The following is a 21,515-nucleotide window of genomic DNA, read 5'->3' on the forward strand; positions in this document are numbered from 1 at the left end:
CTTTCTTTCTTTCTCTCTCTCTCTTCATTCTCTATTCCTCTCTCTCTTTCCTTCATTGTTCCTTCTTTCCTCTCTGCCTTCTTACCTTCTTTCTCTCTCTCTCTCTCTCTCTCTCTCTCTCTCTGTTTCATTCTCTCTCTTTTTCTTTCTTCTTTCCCTTCCTTTCCTTTCTTTTCCTTCCCCCCCCCCCCCCCCCCCCACCCCACCTCTCTCTCTATCATCCAGTATTAGTTATTCTAGTGATATAAGAACACGGATTGTTCCATCCCTCCATGTTATTATGGGACACCTCTGTGTGATGGGGTTGCGTCTTCCTTTGTGCTCTCACACATTTCTCGGACTCTCTCATTGTTCCCATGACAACTACACAGGTATGTACAAAGCCATCCCTTATGTCTCTGTCATTTTCCTCGGGGCTCTTTGCAGAGATTGGCGGCTGGGAAAGGTTAGCGCCATCATCAGGGGTCAGCGCTTATTTACACTTCCATTAGGCATCGATCTGGCGGTGCGGTAATGACCTCTGTTAGATGAATACATGAAATGGTGGGTGGATTGGCGGCGCACCGAGCGGCTCTCTAATAAAGAGCGTGAATTGCTGGGCCGTCTCTTTCACCTTGACATTGTATCTTTCTTCATTTAAGTCCTTGTTCTTCTAATCGAAGCCAGTCCTTGTCCTCGGCGACTCACTTCACTCCGACGCTTGTTATTCCGTCTCACTTCTGGAAAAACAACGACTCCAGCTTGTCCGCTCGCCTCGTTTTATGTGCACAACCAGCGAGACGCCGACGTGTGCGCTGCATGCCAATGTCCGGGAGCGTCCCTCCATTCTGCAGTGTGGACTGGACCTTCTCCCCAGGTTTATGGATGGTGGAGATTAGGTCGGCCGCGTCCAAACTCATTACCATTCCTCTTATAATAGCCGAATGCTTAATATTCTGAGACCTTGGGGCGACCGACGCCTGGGAGGAAGGACTGGCGAGATAAAGACGGCGAGCGAAAGATTTCCTTCCTCGTGTCGCAGTGTTCATTATGGAGCACTTTTTTCTCAAGAACGTTCTGTGCCGGGGGGAGGGGGGGCTCATCCCTACAGAGACATAGAAATCCCAACACGTCCCAGACCAGAAAGGGGGGGGGGGCATAGATAGGCACGGGGCTGATTTACTAAAGCCGAATATAGGCTGTTCATTTTGCAAGGGAATTTGCACTTTGCAAAGGGAATGTTCCCCAAAGCTTAGGGAATGTGGGGAAATATTACCATGCAAAGAAGACCCTAAGCGGTGGCCCTCCTTACATCAGGCATCCCTCCTTACATCAATTGTCCCCCAGTGGAGCCCCCCTTACTTCAGGTGTCCCTCAGCGGAGTCCCTCCTTACATCAGGTGTCCCTCAGCAGAGTCCTCCTTACATCAGGTGTTCCTCAGTGGAGTCCCTCCTTACATTAGGTGTCCCCCAGTGGAGCCCCCTTTACATCAGGTGTCCCCCAGTGGAGCCCCCCTTACATCAGGTGTCCCCCAATGGAGCCACCCTTACATTAGGTGTCCCTCAGCAGAGTCCTCCTTACATTAGGTGTCCCCCAGTGGAGCACCCCCTTATATCAGGTGTCCCTCAGCGGAGTCCCTCCTTACATCAGGTGTCCCCCAGTGGAGCCCCCTTATATCTGGTGTCCCCCAGTGGAGCCCCCCTTACATCAGGTGTCCCCCAGTGGAGCCCCCTTACATCAAGTGTCCCTCAGTGGAGCCCCCTTACATCAGGTGTCCCACAGTGGAGCCCCCTTACATCAGGTGTCCCCTAGTGGAGAACCCTTACATCAGGTGTCCCTCAGCGGAGTCCCTCCTTACATCAGGTGTCCCCCAGCGGAGCCCCCTTACATCAGGTGTCCCCCAGTGGAGAACCCTTACATCAGGTGTCCCTCAGCAGTGTCCCCCTTATATCAGGTGCCCCCAGCGGAGCCCCCCTTTACATCAGGTGTCCCCCAGTTGAGCCCTCCCTTAGATCAGGTATCCCCCAGTGGAGCCCCCCTTTACATCAGGTGTCCCACAGTGGAGCCCTCCCTTACATCAGGTGTCCCCCAGTGGAGCCCCCCTTTACATCAGGTGTCCCCCGGTGGAGCCCCCTTACATCAGGTGTCCCCCAGTGGAGACCCCTTACATCAGGTGTCCCCCAGCAGAGTCCCTCCTTACATCAGGTGTCCCCCAGTGGAGCCCCCCTTACATCAGGTGTCCCCCAGTGGGCCCCCCTTACATCAGGTGTCCCTCAGCGGTGTCCCCCCTTACATCAGGTGTCCCTCAGCAGTGTCCCCCTTATATCAGGTGCCCCCCAGTGGGCCCCCCTTACATCAGGTGTCCCTCAGCGGTGTCCCCCCTTACATCAGGTGTCCCTCAGCAGTGTCCCCCTTATATCAGGTGCCCCCCAGTGGAGCCCCCTTTACATCAGGTGTCCCCCAGTTGAGCCCTCCCTTATATCAGGCGTCCCCCAGTGGAGCCCCCCCTTTACATCAGGTGTCCCCCAGTGGAGCCCCCTTACATCAGGTATCCCCCAGTGGAGACCCCTTACATCAGGTGTCCCCCAGTGGAGACACCTTACATCAGGTGTCCCCCAGTGGAGCCCTCCCTTACATCAGGTGTCCCCCATTGGAGCCCCCTTACATCAGGTGTCCCCCAGCAGAGTCCCTCCTTACATCAGTTGTCCCCCAGTGGAGCCCCCTTACATCAGGTGTCCCCCAGTGGGCCCCCCTTACATCAGGTGTCCCTCAGCGGTGTCCCCCCTTACATCAGGTGTCCCTCAGCAGTGTCCCCCTTATATCAGGTGCCCCCCAGTGGAGCCCCCCTTTACATCAGGTGTCCCCCAGTTGAGCCCTCCCTTATATCAGGCGTCCCCCAGTGGAGCCCCCCTTTACATCAGGTGTCCTCCAGTGGAGCCCTCCCTTACATCAGGTGTCCCCCAGTGGAGCCCTCCCTTACATCAGGTGTCCCCCAGTGAATTAATGAATGAATGATTGTTAAAGCGCTGCAGTTGCGAACTGAATCGCCTCAAGGCGTTGGACCGTCCTGTGTTGTCAAGCTTCTTAGAAGAGGTAGGTCTTGAGTTTCTTTCTGAAGGCCTGATGGTTTTCTTCCATGTGAATGTGAGTAGGTAGAGCGTTCCATAGCCGTGGTCCTTGGACTGCGAATCTTCGTTCTCCCTTTGTTTTGTAGCGGGTTTTTGGAATAAGGAGGAGGTTATGGTTAGAAGATCGAAGACTGCGATTGGGTGTGTAGCGTTTTATTTTCTTGCATAGGTATTGAGGAGCGTTTCCATGTATATATTTGTGGGTGAGGCAGAGGGTCTTGAAAGTGATCCGATTCTTTACGGTTAGCCAATGTAGGCTCCTCAGGGAAGGGGAGATGGATTCCCAGGGTTTTTTTCCTGTTAACAGTCTTGCCGCCGTGTTTTGGATGAGTTGTAAGCGCGCAAGCTGATATTGGGGTAGTCCTATGTAGAGGGAGTTTGCGTAGTCGAGTCTGGAATTGATGATTGTTCCCACAACTGCCGCTTTGTCCTCTTCTGGCACGAATGGGGTGAGTCTACGTAACAGGCGGAGGAGATGGTGAGATCCGCTGACTACTGATCCTATTTGTGCATCCATTGACATTTCTGAGTCAAAAAAGACTCCGAAACCCTTGGCTTTGGTGCTTGGCGAGATGGTCTGTCCAAAGATGGTGGGAGGTGTCCATGGGGTCGTAGTTTTGGAATTTTGGTTTCCGTGTAGGAGAAGAAGCTCTGTTTTTGATCCGTTGAGTTTGAGAGAGCTAGTAGTCATCCAGTCGTCTATCAGAGTGAGGCATTTTTCTAGTTGATGAAGGTGGTCTTTTTCTCCGGTGATGCGGAGGTAGAGTTGGGTATCATCAGCGTATGAGTGGAAGCAGAGGTCCGATTTTCTGATGATTTTGAGGAGTGGGCGGATGTAGGGCGGAAGTGGAGCCCCCCTTACATCAGGTGTCCTCCAGTGGAGCCCTCCCTTACATCAGGTGTCCCCCAGTGGAGCCCTCCCTTACATCAGGTGTCCCCCAGTGGAGCCCCCCTTACATCAGGTGTCCCCCAGTGGAGCCCCCCTTACATCAGGTGTCCCCCAGTGGAGCCCCCCTTACGTCAGGTGTCCCCCAGTGGAGCCCCCCTTACATCAGGTGTCCTCCAGTGGAGCCCCCCTTACATCAGGTGTCCTCCAGTGGAGCCCTCCCTTACATCAGGTGTCCCCCAGTGGAGCCCTCCCTTACATCAGGTATCCCAGCAGTGGAGTCTCCGCCGCCATTAGAGTAGACCAGCATTGTCTAACACAGGTCACTTGCCGAGGGGAATAAGCAAGAGGTGGAGCCGGCCGGGTGGCTGCCAATAGAAATTGAGCTGCCGCTAACCCCCCGCCCCGTGGCCTTTCCCACAACATGTGGGTAGACCGAGGGGGGCCGGCGGCATTTCAATGTCTATTGGCAGCCACCCGCCCGGCTCTGCCTCTTGCTTGTTCCCCTCGGCGAGTGACCAGGCTATACGAGAGCTGGTCTTCTGTAAAACGGCGGCCGGCGGAGACATTTCACTGCCGGCCACGGACCTCTAGCAGCGGCGGAAAAAACGGGAAAACACTGATTTCCCGGGACATTTCCCGGGAAACGCTAAAAGTGGGACAAAGGTCTAAATCCCGGGAATGTCCCGGGAAATTCGGGACAGTTGGCAACTATGGTCTATGCCATAGGCTCTTTTCCGTGATCGGCAGGGCCGGGACAAGGGGGTGGGCAGAAGGGGCAGCTGCCCTGGGCACTGTAGTATCATGTGAGGTGGGGGGGGGCACCACAAGGAGATTGGGGGGAGGGGAATTGTGTTGGAAAGGGGAATTTGGGGGGCTGCAGGGGGTAAGTAATGCTCTAGGAGCGAAAATTTTGGGGGGGGGGATGCTAAGAGTTGTGATTTAGGGAGATTTGTTTTGGAAGGGGGAAAGGAGATTTGTACAAGGTGGGGGGATTTGGGGGGAATTTGTGCTGGGAGGGATGAGTTTGAAGTGGGGGAGAAAAGATGTGTACTAGGACGGGGTCATTTTTTTGGGGGGGGGGCATTTGAGCTGGGGGGACTTGGGGGATGGGGAGGCAAAGATTTGTGCTGAGAGGAGGGGGGATTTATACTTAGGGGGTAAGCATGCAGTGCTCAGTGTTTTTGTGGGGAGATTTAATACTCATACATCTTGGGGGGGCAGTTTGGTATGTTCGCCCTGAGCTCTAGATGTGATCTTGTCCCGGCACTCGTAATCGGTGATGCAAAGTGTCTGAGCGCCACACGGCGCCACAGATCGCCATGCTGCGCGCACAAGTGGTCTTTCTTGCAGACATCATATGACGTCCAATCAGGACACTGAAACCCCCCGCCCGTCAATCTGCTTTTGGCCGGGCGGGAACTGGTTTAAAAAGAAGAGACGTGATTGGTGGTGTCCTGCAAAGCTCTATTGCTAAACGTGGCAAAGATCTGCTGACTTCCATCATCCAATCACGTGCCAGTAAAATTGCTGTTTTTTTAATTTAATTTGATTGGGTCTTCATTGCACGGTAATATTTCCCCACATTCACTAAGCTCCGGGGGAACATTCCCTTTGCAAAATGCAACTTCCCTTGCAAATTGAACAGCCTATCTGCCTTTAGTAAATCAGTCCTATGCCTATCTATCTATGCCCCGCCCCCTTTCTGGTCTGGGAAGTGTCGGGATTTCTATGCCCCGCCCCCTTTCTGGTCTGGGAAGTGTCGGGATTTCTATGCCCCGCCCCCTTTCTGGTCTGGGAAGTGTCTTCATTCTGTTTCGTAGCACAACCGGCTATTTCTTCACACAGAATTCGAATCCTTCTGAAAAGTTGGAATTGGTTCGAAAATTAATAAATTTAACGAAAAGGAAACAAATTCCATTACGAAACGAAATTAGTAACGCAACGAATCTACAATACGAAACAAAACAAATTTTTCCGTTCTGCACATACCTGAGCACTAGTGGCGGTGCGTCCGTAAGAGCGCACGGGCGACGCCCCCTCTCTCCTGCCACCCCCTCTGTGCACTATAAATAGATGAATCTATCTATGGCTGCTGCTGCCACCCCCTATTCGGGCGCCTGACCCCTTTTCGGGCGCCGGGTGCCTGAATTACAGTGGCGGGGGGGGGGGGGGGGGTTTGAAGCACCTGATTAGAGCTATAGGCTCTAATAGGCGTCAATAAAGGTAAACAGCGAGCGCCATACTTGGCGCTCGCAGTTCACCCAGCTGTTCACCCAGCTTTCCTAACACTGAACCGCCTCTCCGCCAATCGGGTCTGTTAGCTGTCACCTGATTGGCTGAAACGACAGGCACTGTGATTGGACTCCTGTCAGGAGGAGAGGGTGGGAGATGAGGATGGCAGGAGACGCACGAAGGACCCCGCTCATCGCTGTCACCCGCTGCCCCACCAAGACAGGCTAAGTGCCGGGCAGACGGCGGGCAAGGGAGGGGGGTCACACTGGGAGTATTCAAGGGCACACTGGCAGCATTTAATGGGCACACTGGCAGCATATGATGGGCACAGTGGCAGCGTTTGATGGTACATTGGCAGCGTTTGATGGCACAGTGGCAGCATTTGGCACAGTAGCAGCATTTGATGGCACAGTGGCAGCGTTTAGCACAGTGGCTGCAATTGATGGCACAGTGGCAGAGTTTGATGGCACAGTGGCAGCATTTGATGGAACAGTGGGAGCGTTTGATGGCACAGTGGCAGCGTTTGGCACAGTAGCAGCATTTGATGGCACAGTGGCAGCGTTTAGCACAGTGGCTGCAATTGATGGCACAGTGGCAGAGTTTGATGGCGCAGTGGCAGCATTTGATGGAACAGTGGGAGCGTTTGATGGCACAGTGGCAGCGTTTGGCACAGTAGCAGCATTTGATGGCACAGTGGCAGCGTTTGATGGCACAGTGGCAGCGTTTAGCACAGTGGCTGCAATTGATGGCACAGTGGCAGAGTTTGATGGCACAGTGGCAGCATTTGATGGAACAGTGGGAGCATTTGATGGCACAGTGGCAGCATTTGGCACAGTGGCTGCAATTGATGGCACAGTGGCAGAGTTTGAGGGCACAGTGGTAGCATTTGAGGGCACAGTGGCAGCGTTTGATTGCACAGTGGCAGCGTTTGAGGGCACAGTGGCAGCGTTTGAGGGCACAGTGGCAGCGTTTGATTGCACAGTGGTAGCGTTTGATTGCACAGTGGCAGCGTTTGAGGGCACAGTGGCAGCGTTTGATTGCACAGTGGCAGCTTTTGATGGGCACAGTTACAGCATTTGATGGCACAGTGGTAGCTTTTGATGGCACAGTGGCTGCAATTGATGATTTTTTTCTAAATTTTTTGTGCCCCCCCCCCCCAAAAAAAAATTTTGAGCACCAGCCGCCACTGCTGAGTGCCATCTTGATCCAATGATGTGCATAAGTGTGGCGGCTCTCCGGGGTCTCTGCCTCCTCATTGGCAGAGACAGCAGCAGGAGCCATTGGCTCCCGCTACTGTGAACGGCAGCCAGTGAGCCAATGAGGAGAGAGTGGGGGCGGGGCTGAGTCACGCTCTGTGTCTGAATAGACAGAGCAAGCTGCACTTGGCAGGAGGGAGGGACCAGGAGTGCTGGCGGGGGACTCGAGAAAATGAGAATCGGGGCTGCTTTGTGCATAACCATAAGACTGGGTTCACATACTGTGTATATATATCTATATAGATATATATCTATAGCTATATATATAGATATATAGCTATAGATATATATATAGATATATATCTATATAGATATAGATATATATCTATATAGATATCTATATCTATATAGATATATATAGATATATATCTATGATATATATAGACAAAGAGGAACATCTTTTTAGAGAAAGAAAGAAAGAAAGAAAGAAAGAAAGAAAGAAAGAAAGAAAGAAAGAAAGAAAGAAAGAAAGAAAGAAAGAAAGAAAGAAAGAAAGATACATTTTTTTGGGGAGTTTAAATTTTTTTGATAAAGGACTTTTCAAACATTTGGGTGTCTTTATTTCTAGGCTACTATGTACCCCATACTCATTCATGCATCTACGGCTTCCGGATTCTGATAAGTCCCCAACCTGCAGATCCCCACAATCACCGGGCAGGGGACCTTATCCTCATTAACACAGGAGCAAGATGCTTTGTCAGGGGAGTCCGCCCCCCCCCCCCCTCTTCCCACCATTGAGGGCATATGGCCTGGTATGATTCAGGAGGGGGAAGGAGTCTCCTGTCTATAACAGCTCCTATAGCATGTCCCCAATCTCCATCAACTCCTATATCATGTCCCCAATCTCCATCAACTCCTATAGCATGTCCCCAGTCTCCAAAAACTTCTATAACATGTCCCCAATCTCCAACAACTCATAAGGCATGTCCCCAGTCTCCAACAATTCTTATAGCATGTCCCCAGCTTCCATCAACTCCTATAGCATGTCCCCAGTCCCCAACAATTCCTATAGCATGTCCCCAGTCTCCATCAACTCCTATAGCATGTCCCCAGTCTCCAAAAACTTCTATAACATGTCCCCAGTCTCCAACAACTCTTATAGCATGTCCCCAGTCTCCAACAACTCCTATAGCATGTCCCCAGTCTCCAACAACTCCTATAGCATGTCCCCAGGCTCCAACAACTTCTATATCATGTCCCCAATCTCCATCAACTCCTATAGCATGTCCCCAGTCCCCAACAATTCCTATAGCATGTCCCCAGTCTCCATCAACTCCTATAGCATGTCCCCAGTCCCCAACAATTCCTATAGCATGTCCCCAGTCTCCATCAATTCCTATAGCATGTCCCCAGTCTCCAACAACTCCTATAGCATGTCCCCAGTCTCCAACAACTCCTATAGCATGTCCCCAGTCTCCATCAACTCCTATAGCATGTCCCCAGTCTCCAACAACTCCTATAGCATGTCCCCAGTCCCCATCAACTCCTATAGCATGTCCCCAATCTCTACAAATCCTTTAGTATGTCCCCAGTCTCCATCATCTCTTATAGCATGTCCCCAGTCTCAATCAACTCCTATAGCATTTTCTCGGTCTCCAACAATTACTTTAGCATGTCCTCAGTCTCCATCAACTCTTATAGCATGTCCCCAGTCTCCAACAATTCCTATGGCTTGCCTCCAGTCTCTACAGTCCTGGACCATCTCCTGTAGAATGTCTGCAACCTCCAATGCCGCGTACACACGATCGCTCATTCCGACAACAAAACCCATGTTTTTTTTTTTTCCGACGGATGTTGGCTCAAACTTGTCTTGCGTACACACGGGCACACAAACCTTGTCAGGAAATTCCGAACGTCAAGAACGGGGTGACGTACAACACGCACGACAAGCCGAGAAAAACTAAGCTCAATAGCCGGTGCGGCTCCTTCTGCTTGATTCCGAGCACGCGTGGATCTTTGCGCGTCAGGAATTTGTGTACACGCGATCGGAAATTTACGACAACGGATTTTTGTGTGTCGGAAAATTTTGAGGTCCAGATCTCAAATTTCGTTTGTTGGAAATTCCGACAGGGAAAATGCCCGATGAAGCCTACACGCGGTCGGAATTCCCGACAACAAGCTCCCGTCGGACATTTTCCCCTGTCGGAAAACCCGACCGCGTGTGTACGCGGCATAAAGAGTTTTTCCAGAAGCGTCACGTTCCCTGAATATAATATGTGGCCCTTTGTTAATGTCGAAGGGCGCATAATAACCAGTGATTACCATTAAGGGGAAGATACGTTCGCGCCTAGGATGGAGATGCCAGCAACCCTCTTTTGTTACAGAATGGACTGCTGCTTCGTGAATCTCTGTAATCAGTGTACATGTACTTGTGCTTTGCTTAAATCATCTCTCCCATATGGTAGATAATGACTTGTCATAGAATCACAAAAGAAAATTGGAAACATGCAATTGAATACATCTCCAGTTGTACATAATGATTACAATGATTATTACAATGCCAGTCAATAGCTCTTGTTGCTGTTGCAATTTCACGTTTTTGTGATATAGCCGAGTAACGGATCCCGGAGGATTTATTCTTTCTGTGTTTTTTTTTTTTCCTCCTTTTGATGTTTTAATTGAAAATGAACTCTTTGCTCATATAGAGCATCAATGTAAAAGTAAGTAGGTTTTGTGTTTTCCAGATATAAACCATTCGTAGCAACCAATGTAACATCAGATGGATTAAATTCAGCTCCTGGAAGCTGAATTCTGCCTGCGATGGATCATTCGTTAATTTGCTTGGTGTCATGTGAATTTAACATATACCTGAGAGCGATTGGCTGTCACATCGGTCACATGCTGAGGGCCCATCGCTCCGCCTCCCGAGACCAAAAACTGTCTATGACGGCTCGATCGCTCGGTCAATGTGCTGGGAGAGCATGATACTGTGGTTGTCCATGGATTTGTGGCTTCTGGGTGTTAAAGCCCACCTTTTTTTTTTGCTGCCATACAAGCACGATATTGTCAAAAGTATTGGGACACCTGCCTTTACACCAGGGATATGCAATTAGCGGACCTCCAGCTGTTGTAAAACTGCAAGTTCCATCATGCCTCTGCCTCTGGGTGTCATGCTTGTGGCTGTCAGAGTCTTGCTATGCCTCATGGGACTTGTAGTTCTGCAACAGCTGGAGGTCCGCTAATTGCATATCCCTGCTTTACACGCACATGATCTTTAATGGCATCCCAGTCTTAGTCCGTAGGGTTCAATATTGAGTTGGCCCGCCCTTTGCAGCTAATATGGACATCGCTTTGTGCACTGGTGCGCAGTCATGTTGGAACAGGAAGGGGCCATGCCCAAACTGTTCCCACAAAGTTGGGAGCATGACATTGTCCAACATGTCTTGCTATGCTGATACTTTAAGAGTTCCTTTCACTGGAACTAAGGGGCCAAGCCTAACCCCTGAAAAACAACCCCACATCATAATCCCCCCTCCACCAAACTGTTCCCACAAAGTTGGGAGTATGAAATTGTCCAACATGTCTTGGTATGCTGATACTTTAAGAGTTCCCTTCACTGGAACTAAGGGGCCAAGCCCAACCCCTGAAAAACAACCCCACATCATAATCCCCCCTCCACCAAACTGTTCCCACAAAGTTGGGAGTATGAAATTGTCCAACATGTCTTGGTATGCTGATACTTTAAGAGTTCCCTTCACTAGAACTAAGGGCCAAGCCCAAACTCTGAAAAACAACCCCCCACCATAATCCCCCCTCCACCAAACTGTTCCCACAAAGTTGGGAGCATGAAATTGTCCAACATGTCTTAGTATGCTGAAGCCTTAATGCCCTGTACACACGATCGGACATTCCGACCACAAAATTCATGGATTTTTTTTTTTCCGACGGGTGTTGGCTCAAACTTGCCTTGCATACACACGGTCGCACAAAGCTGGTCGGAAATTCCGAACGCCAAGAACGCGGTGGCGTGCAGCGCGTACGACGAGCCGAGAATGAGGAAGTTCAATAGCCGGTGCTGCTCTTCTACTTGATCCCGAGCATGCGTGGCACTTTGTACGTCGGAATTGTGCGAACGGATTTTGTTGTCGGAAAGTTTGAGAGCCAGATCTCAAATTTTGTGCGATGGAAATTGCGATGGAAACTGTCCGACGGAGCCTACACACGAGCGGAATTTCCAGACAACAAGCTCCGATCACACATTTTACGTTGGAAAGTCCGGCCGTGTGCACGGGGCATTAGTCCGTAGGGTTCAATTTTGGGTTGGCCCACCCTTTGCAGCTACTATGGACCTTGCTTTGTGCACCGGTGCGCAGTCATTTTGGAACAGGAAGGGGCCATCCCCAAACCGTTCCCACAAAGTTGGGAGCATGAAGTTGTCCAAAATGTCTTGGTATGCTGACGCCTTAAGAGTTCTCTTCACTGGAACTAAGGGGGCCAAGCCCAACCCCTGAAAAACAACCCAAAACCATAATCCCCCTCCACCAAATGATTTGGAGCAGTGCACAAAGCAAGGTCCATAAAGAGATGGATGAGTGAGTTTGGAGTGGGGGAACTTGACTGGCCTCAGCCCAATAGAACACCTTTGGGATGAATTAGAGCGGAGACTGAGAGCCAGGTCTTCTTGCCTCAAAGTCATTGCCTGACCTCACAAATGCTCTTCTGGAAGAATGGTCAAACATTCCCATAGATATACTCCTAAACCTCGTGGACAGCCTTCCCAGAAGAGTTGAAGCTGTTATAGCTGCAAAAGGGCGGAGCTAACTCAATATTGAACCCTACGGACTAAGACTGGGATGCCATTAAAGTTCATGTGCGTGTAAAAGCAGGCGTCACAATACTTTTGACAACATTGTGTACGTTTTATGTGAGCAGCAAGAGGTTATTTCAGCATCCCTGCAGTACCTGGTGACATGATCACTGTTATAGGGGAGGATCACAGAGATTTGCACTATGGAAAAATTTGGTTTGTTTTGGATTAATATAGTTTAATAATTTTCTTTTATCATATTGGTTATGTTAGCATGATTAATTTTCGGAATTTGTTTTGTATATTGGGATTTGGTTATTATATATTTTTTTCAAATCCATTTGAATTTTGGAAGTTGGCTATATTTGCTCTATCCTGTTCTATACCATTTTATTTCTATTCTTCCTCGTTCAATATTTTTATTAAGCTTTACATGAAATTTACATAACAATCTGTAAGCTTATACATGGGAAACAGTCAAATCATGAATAATAAAAAAAATGAGTATATAAGTCACTGTATGTTCTATTTTCTATTCTATTCTTTTCTATTCTTATCATCATTTTATTTCACTTTTATACCAAAATAAATTATAATGAAATGAAATAACGAATTTGAAAAATTTGAAAATTAATTAGATTTAGAAAAATGAAAAAAAAAAATTATTTGAATTTGAATCTATTCTTTTCTATTTTTATCATGATCTTATTTCAATTTGGTATCTTCCCGTATTATATTTTCGAATTGGAATTCATTTTCAAATTTAAATTTGAAAATGAATTTGATTTTGAAATGGAAACATATTGCAATAAATAATCTTTCTAATTTGAATTCATTTTCAAATTATTTTTAATTTCTTATTTCATTACGTTATTTGGTTTCATTATAATTTTTTTGGGGGATTCATTGAAATCTGTTACTACTGTGATTCAGACATTCAGATATATCCCAATCTCTGAACAACAAAAATTTAGTCCATATTTTGATTTGTAACGAATCGGATTGCACATGTCAGCTGACCACTTTTAAACCCAGCGTGCTCGCTGTGAAAGAATAGGCCCGGGAGCAGAAGGGCAGCTTAGGGAGTAGGGGTGCGGTCTAGTGGGGGGTCTGGTGGCCAGGGGACAGCGGGATCTGGGGATGCTTTGCTTCCCTTTTTGTTGATTGCTCTGGTCTCCGGCTGCATGGATCTTTTGGGAAGGGGATCTGTGTCTGGGCCCCTCGCTCCTTCGGTCTCGCCGGTTTCAGCCTGGACGGGGCGGTGGATCGGCGGATGCCCGCCGTGGGAGCGCCTTTGCTGCCGCCAGTGGTGCAGGCGGCTCCACAGCCACCCGCTGCAACAGACGGGTCAACCACAGTCCTCCCTGGGTCTTCAGGGACCTCACAGGGTAATGGGTACCACCCTGGGGGAATTCCTCATCAGACGGGGTGTGGCTGGCGGATGCTGCATGGTGCGAAGTTTATGTGTGCTACGACCTATGAGGGCTCCTTAGGGACTCATTTGAAAGCAGAGATTAGGGAGAAGATTTGGAAAGGGAACTATGTGGAGATTTTTTTCACTGCTGCTACTGGAGAAGTTTAACCTGGACAGGGTTAAACCCGATGAGAGCAATAAAGAGAAAGAAGAGAAGCGACGCTATAGACTTATTCCACAGACATTCATCAACTGGCTCTAAGCGTTTAACATATTAGCTAGCATCATAGAGGAGAATGCGCCGGAGAATTGTTCGGCGTTGTTTTGCTCACTGGGCAGTGAGGCCCAGCGGGTCTATGGGGGGTGGCTGCGATATGACGAGCAGTTCCGGCAGTGGAAGGCTGAGGGACCGTCATTGTGATGGGATCACAAAGACATTGGTTTGTGGATGAAGCTCATGACACAGGCCAGGGTCGCTCCGTCCCCCTTTCCTGTTGGGGCCGGGGAGGTGCCAATACCTTTTCACCATCGGCCACAAAGCGCAAGGGGTTCTGCTGGCAGTTTAATGAGGGCGCATGCAGATTCGGGGGGTTCCTGCTGTTTCCGCCACGAGTGCTCTGGTTGCGGAAGTTCACATTTCTTGTCTATGTGCTTCAAAAAAAGGAAAGAAATCATCTGGCGCTGGAAAAAAGGGAAGACACCAGTGAGGGTGGAAAAAATAGCACCGTACCTAAGTAGGTATCCGAATAGGGATGCTGCGAGAACTTTGTGGTTGGGTTTTCAGGAGGGTTTTTCAAATTCCGAGTTTGTTGGCCAGTATTCCCCCGTTTCGGCTAACTTGAAGTCGGCTTATGTTCATTCTGAAGTAGTTGCTGGAAAATTGCAGAAGGAGGTGGCATTGGGGAGGATGTCGGGCTCATTTTCTGTCCCGCCGGTGGCAGACCTGTCCATGGAAAGTTGTGTCTATGGGAATGTTTGACCAATCTTCCAGCAGCACATTTCTGAGGTCAGGCACTGATGTTGGGGCGATAAGGCCTGGCTCGCAGTCTCTGCTCTAATTCATCCCAAAGGTGTTCTATCGGGTTGAGGTCAGGACTCTGTGCAGGCCTTTCAAGTTCCTCCACTCCAAACTCACCCATCCAAGTCTTTATGTCTGGTTCCCTCTTGGGCAGTCCCCAAGAGGGAACCGAACCAGTTTCGCCTTATCCATCACCTTTCCCACCCAAAATGGGGGTCGGTGAATGATGCGATCGATCCCTCCCTATGTACTGTCTCATACGCATCGTTTGATGAAGTGGTGAGGTGGGTTCAACAGTTTGGTCGGGGGGCTCTTATGGCCAAGACTGATATCGAATCAGCTTTTCGCCTGTAGCAGATGCGATAAACCGGAAAATGGCTATCTTGGCCTTTTTGTTTAAAATGACAGGTGTTGAGGATGTTATGAAGGCGTTTATTGTGTAGATGGCCCTGAGGGGTTATAGAAAGGGTCGATGGTAGGCCAGATTCCCGGCGACCCTTGTCGTTGGGTATGCTGGGAGTGTTGAAGGAAGAACCCTGACCTTAACTCTACTGTACACCTTTGGGATGAACTGGAATAGCCATTGTGAGCCAGGTCTTCTCATCCAACATCAGTGCCTGACCTCACAAATGCTGTGTTGGCTAAATGAGCAAAAGATTCCCACAGAGACACTCCAAATGTTGTTAAAACCCTTCTTAGAAGAGTGGAGAATATTATAGTATCAAAAGGGACCAACTACATATGAATGTCCATCATTATGGAATGGGATCTCCAACAAGCTCAAGGCTCTGCACAGAACCCCTACCTTAACCCTACTGGGATGAATTGAAACATCATTTTAAGCTAGGTCTTCTCACCTAACATCAGTACCTGACCTCACAATTGATATTTTTGTCTAAAAGGGCACAAATTCCCATAGACACACTCCAAGTGCTGTGTAAAGCTTTCTAAGAGAAGTGGAGGCTGTTCCAACCTTAAAGGGGACCAAGTATTTATTAATGCCCATGGTTATAGAATTGGATGTCCAACAAGCTCAAAGCTCTGCAAAGACCCATGACTTAACCTTACCAAACACCTTTGGGTTGAATTGGAATAGCCACTGTGGGCCAAGTCTTGTCAGCCAACATCAGTACCTGACCTCACAAATGCTCTTTTGGCCAGATGGGCAATAATTGCCACAGAGACACTCCAAATGTTGCTAAAAGCCTTCTCAGAAGAGTGGAAGATGTTAACGCATCAAAGGAGACCAACTACATATTAATGCTCATGGTTATGGAATGGGATGTCCAACAAGCTCAAGGCTTTGCACAGAACCCCTACCTTAACCTTAGCAAACACCTTTGGGTTGAATTGGAACGGCCATTGTGAGAGAGGTCTTCTCATTCAACATCAGTACTTGACGTCACAATTGATATTTCTGACCAACTGGGCACAAATTCCTACAGAGAAATTCCAAATGTTGTTGAAAGCCTTCTCAGACAAGTGGAGGATTGTCATGGTTATGCAATAGAGTTTGTTTGTCAGCTTACCTGTCTCCATGTGTTCATCTCTAAAGACCAGCTGTCTCCCACCTGATTGCTTTTATTAACTCTCCTCTAGCATGGCTCCACCCTAGCTCCTATCTGAGAACTCTATATTAACCTCTGCACTGCAGGCCAGCCCTGCTGATCAACCTTTGTGTGTTTGGCTTCCCGTTCCTGCCTGCCGTGTGCTCTACGTTTGTTTCTGTTACTGACCTTGGCGTGTTCTCTACTATTCCTGTCTGCTCGTGACCCTGACCTGTGGCGTGTCCCCGACCATCCCTGACAAAAGGAATAGGGAATCCGCGCAACGGAATTGGGGAACTAAATGGGAGAACTAAATGGTGGACTGCTGCCCTCACATACGCTGACTCCACCGAAATGGAATAAGCGAAAAATTGTGAAAGAAAAAAGGATGTGAGTGTGGCGCCGTCCCAAATCCTATTTTTAAGACCAGCTTCTCAAATAAATTATAAGTGCAGAATTTATATATTAAATTTAAAGTGACTTGTGCTATAATTCATCGAAACGATATTCTGATAAATGAACAAATAAATCAATTCTTCCAATACATTATAAATACCAAAGTGACTTGTGCCATAATTCATTGAAAAAATAAATAAACGAGATCAAATGTATCACACGTGACATGCAAAAATATCATAAACCATAAATTATGTGATTACTAAAGTATTAATGAACAGTCCATATAAATGGTGTTGCTATTTAAAACTGGTTGTGATACGTGCCCAGTGCACCATAAAGTGAAAAACAACGTTTGCTGTGAAATTTCTTGGTGTATCTCTTTAAGCCAAAACCAGGTGTATTCCAAGTGCTGGTGTCTCGCGTTGTGATTGTGCAGAGACTCACCAGCTTTTTATCCCCTTCAGGGGTAGCGTGCAGTCACAGTATGTGCCACTGTGCGGCAGTACTTGGTAGGACCAGGATCAAGGTGATAACGTTAGGACATGAAGGAGAAAGAAAAGGGTTCCATAGTGTAAAACCGTTTAACACTTTTTATTAGGTCAGATACAGGTGGTACTCACATTGTGGTAGATCGAAATGAGCAATAAGCAATAAGCAATAAGATGTTCCAGAGCGTCAGCTACGAGGAGATGTCTGCAAGGCGTCCAGTTTAAGCCACGCCCTATGTACGTTTCGTCACACGGACGTCTACGGGAGCGTGGTCCTTGCATCATCTTCCCTCCCTTATATACTGTGCGGTCTGTAATGAGCTTGCGTTCCAGCGGCCATGTTTTTTGTGCTTGTGTTCCAGCGGCCATGTTTTTTATGTGCATTTGCGTTTAGGCAGCCATGTTTTCTAAGATATTGCGGACCGGAGACCGCGGCCCATTACCTTATGATTATGGCACCATAGAACGGCCAGATAGTGAAGGGACCGAGGTCCCCATCAATCTATCTAAGCCAGAGCTTCCTTATTAAGGGCCTAGCAGTGACACCATACGGGTATATAAGCCCCTTGTATGTTTGTGTCACTGTTACATGGATCAGAATGTGATCTTATATTTTTGCCTGTTTCTACCGCACAGTATACTTGGTTTACAATTAATAGCCTGACCTTACCCTTAAAAATACAATAAAATACACAAACGATATTACATTCTTATCTAATATATTTGTGTAAAACCATTTATATTAAAAAGTATATTATTTTTATTAGAAAGTGCATTTAATTAAGATATATTTAAATAAACCTATTGGTATAGAAAACAAAATTAATAAAAAATTAATAAAAAAAGTACCAAAGGGGAAAAAAAGAAATAAAATAAAATAGAATAGGAATAAAAGTAAAATAGATAAAAATCTTTTATTCTTTTTTGTTAAAAATTAAAAATATTTAAAAATATTTAAGAATTAAAGGATGTTGAGGGTGGGATACTGGGGTTAAGTGTTGTCTGTATATAGGGCCAGGAGATTGGGCAAGGGGAAGTTATGTATGAGAAAATTTATATTAAAATAATATTTGAATATTAGTGTTCTAATAATTATAGAAGAGATAAAAGGGGGATCTAGAATTATTTTTTTTAAAGGTCTAGAAAATAGTGCTACTTATGGGTACATATAAATAAATCCATATGATTGATTCTTAATGTTTTGGGAAAAGAACTGGGCTTTTAATAATTAGTAAGGAAACAACTGAGGTCAACATCTATATTCATTCCTGATGGTTGGAGTGTGTCCAGCTGGAAAATCCATCTAGTTTCGTTTTGTGACACTTTTACTTTTTTATTATCACCCCTCCAGTGCCCCTTAATTTTGCCAATACCGTAAAAAAGCATACCCCTAGGGTCTCTGTTGTGGTATTCTCGAAAATGTCTGGATACACTATGTTTTTTAAAACCATTCTTTATGTTTGTGATGTGTTCCCTAATTAAGTGTTCTTGCATAGCAAGACCACTTACTGTTATCTCACATATATATTATTCTTATTAGTGGGACTGCTTTAGCAGTCCCACTATTGTTATTCGATTTTATTTATTTTTATTATTCCGTACGTTTTTTGGCTCTGCGTAACTTCTGCATACTTTCGGCTATTAAAACCATTTAACTATTAAAATGTTCGTCTCTTTCAGCTGATGATGGGACTTTTTCAACTTTTTTCCTACTATTTATACTTTTTAAAATATTAAGCTTTTTAACACTTTTTTTTTTTAACACTGAAGTCAATGGGAGCATGCTTGAAATCCTTAAAATCTTCTTCCGCTCCCAAAAGTTTCAGCTCCTTCATACTTTCACCTACAGACGCCAAACAAACTTTAAAATGTTCACAAAATATTCAGCTATCTGGCTATATCTTTTCAGTTTGATATCTTTTACAGTTTTTGTGAAAAAGCTGTTTGTTTAGTGGTCATTTCAAGAAATTTTAGCCATTAAACGGAGTGTACTGTGTTGGTTTTGTTGCCATGGTTACCAAAGATTCTGTTATACACAGGGGGGAGGTGGCTGGAGCATCTCAGCTCTGATTACAGAGCCCGGGGGAGGGGACAGACACACCATGTACTGATTTATAATAGAGGAATATGATGGGGCAGTTTTGATAGGGTAATTCTGATGGGGCAGTTTTGATGGGGCAATTATGATGGGGCAGTTTTGATGGTGGCAATATGATGGGGCTGTTTTGATAGGGCAATTCTGATGGGGCAGTTTTGATGGGGCAATTCTGATGGGGCAGTTTTGATGGTGGCAATATGATGGGGCAGTTTTGATGGGACAATTCTGATGGGGCAGTTTTGATGGTGGCAATATGATGGGGCAGTTTTGATAGGGCAATTCTGATGGGGCAGTTTTGATGGGGCAATTCTGATGGGGCAGTTTTGATGGTGGCAATATGATGGGGCAGTTTTGATAGGGACAATTTTGATGGGGCAGTTTTGATAGGGACAATTTTCATGGGGCAATTCTAATGGGGCAGTTTTGATGGCAATATGATGGGGGCAGTTTTGATGGTGGTAATATGATGGGGCAATTCTGATGGGGCAGTTTTGAGGGTGGCAATATGATGGGGCAGTTTTGATGGTGGTAATATGATGGGGCAATTCTGATGGGGCAGTTTTGATGGGGCAATTCTGATGGGGCAGTTTTAATGGGGACAATTTTGATGGGGGCAATTCTGATGGGGCAGTTTTGATGGCGGCCATTTTAGCAATTTAGCTATTCAGCATTCCCACGCATTTTCCCCAGGAAATGCATTTTCTAGTTATTATTATAGCCAAATTTACCACCCTAACTCCTCCCACAATTTTTACACTACATAGACAAGTAATATACCGAAACGTGCAGATTGTTCCCGAATGGTGTGCTATTACTTTGTGGAACGTTTCGCCAAATGGTTCACGAAATATCGTCATTTTTGCGGCTAAATTGGTCCCATAGGAATGAATGGGGAAATGTTCAAAACTAGAGTGGGAGGTGACAAAAGCTGAAAAATCAGGACATGATTTCAAAACTGCCTCATTTTCAAGCCCACCTACACAAATCTTATATCAAAACGTTCAGCTATCCCTGCTGCCACTAAACATGTCCACGGCTAAGCCATAGTCCTGATAGTTTTCACAATATGACCATTTGTTTGCAACTCACGCCGTCCATTGACATTCATTGAAACTACACTCTAGCCCCTTCAAATTTGAAGGGCAATATCTAAACTGCGACCGTGCCTCCATTTTTAATATTTCGGAGACATACTATACATCAAAATCTAGGTCTGGGTCTTGTGATTCTCACAATATAAAGATCTTCGCTGTAGGATTTATAGTTTTTAAAATACGGCCATTTGAATTACTGCACAGTTACTACATCTATCATGGTCCTGTGTATTGTGTATTGAGCAGTATTTGTGAAGCATAAACAGGGCATGAGCGTTGCTAGGAAACAATGATTGTAAACACAAGATGCTGAGACCCCCCAAATGCATGTGGTCATACCTTCATCTGCTAGATGAAAGTATGACAAAAGCTGACCCCCCCCATGATCAGCCAAAATATTATGACCACAACATGATCAGCCAAAACATTATGACCCCCCCATGATCAGCCAAAACATTATGACCACCCCATTATCAGCCAAAACATTATGACCCCCCCATGATCAGCCAAAACATTATGACCCCCCCATGATCAGCCAAAACATTATGACCACGCCATAATCAGCCAAAATATTATGACCCCCCCATGATCAGCCAAAACATTATGTCCACCCCACGATCAGCCAAACCATTATGACCACAACATGATCAGCCAAATCATTATGACCCCCCCATTATCAGCCAAATCATTATGACCCCCCCATGGTCACCCAAAACATTATGTCCACCCCACGATCAGCCAAACCATTATGACCACAACATGATCAGCCAAAACATTATGACCCCCCATGATCAGCCAAAACATTATGACCACGCCATAATCAGCCAAATCATTATGACCGCCCCATGATCAGCCAAAACATTATGCCCCCCCCCCATGATCAGCCAAAACATTATGACCACGCCATAATCAGCCAAATCATTATAACCACGCCATAATCAGCCAAAATATTATGACCCCCCCCATGATCAACCAAAACATTATGTCCACCCCACGATCAGCCAAAACATTATGACCACAACATGATCAGCCAAAACATTATGACCACCCCACGATCAGCCAAAACATTATGACCACAACATGATCAGCCAAAACATTATGATCACCCCATGAAAAAAAAAAAAAAATTAACAATCATTTTTGAAAAAAAATCATTTTTGAAGAAAAAAATCTTTTGAAAAAAAAAAATACATATATTTTTGAAAAAAATAATCTTTTGAAAAAAA

At 46.6% G+C, this 21,515-nt stretch overlaps 1 long non-coding RNA gene across 1 annotated transcript in view; it reads left to right on the plus strand.

Annotated features, from left to right (window-relative positions):
* Positions 1 to 207: 207 nt before the first annotated feature.
* The window catches only part of LOC141108766 (uncharacterized), a 60,395-nt gene continuing 39,087 nt past the window's right edge, over positions 208 to 21,515 (plus strand). Inside the window, exon 1 of the long non-coding RNA XR_012236121.1 lies at positions 208 to 371. This is a non-coding gene — a long non-coding RNA (uncharacterized lncRNA). The remainder of the gene's footprint in view (positions 372 to 21,515) is intronic.

The sequence above is a fragment of the Aquarana catesbeiana genome, linkage group LG09, assembly GCF_042186555.1.
Source record: "Aquarana catesbeiana isolate 2022-GZ linkage group LG09, ASM4218655v1, whole genome shotgun sequence".
NCBI classification, from domain to species: domain Eukaryota; kingdom Metazoa; phylum Chordata; class Amphibia; order Anura; family Ranidae; genus Aquarana; species Aquarana catesbeiana.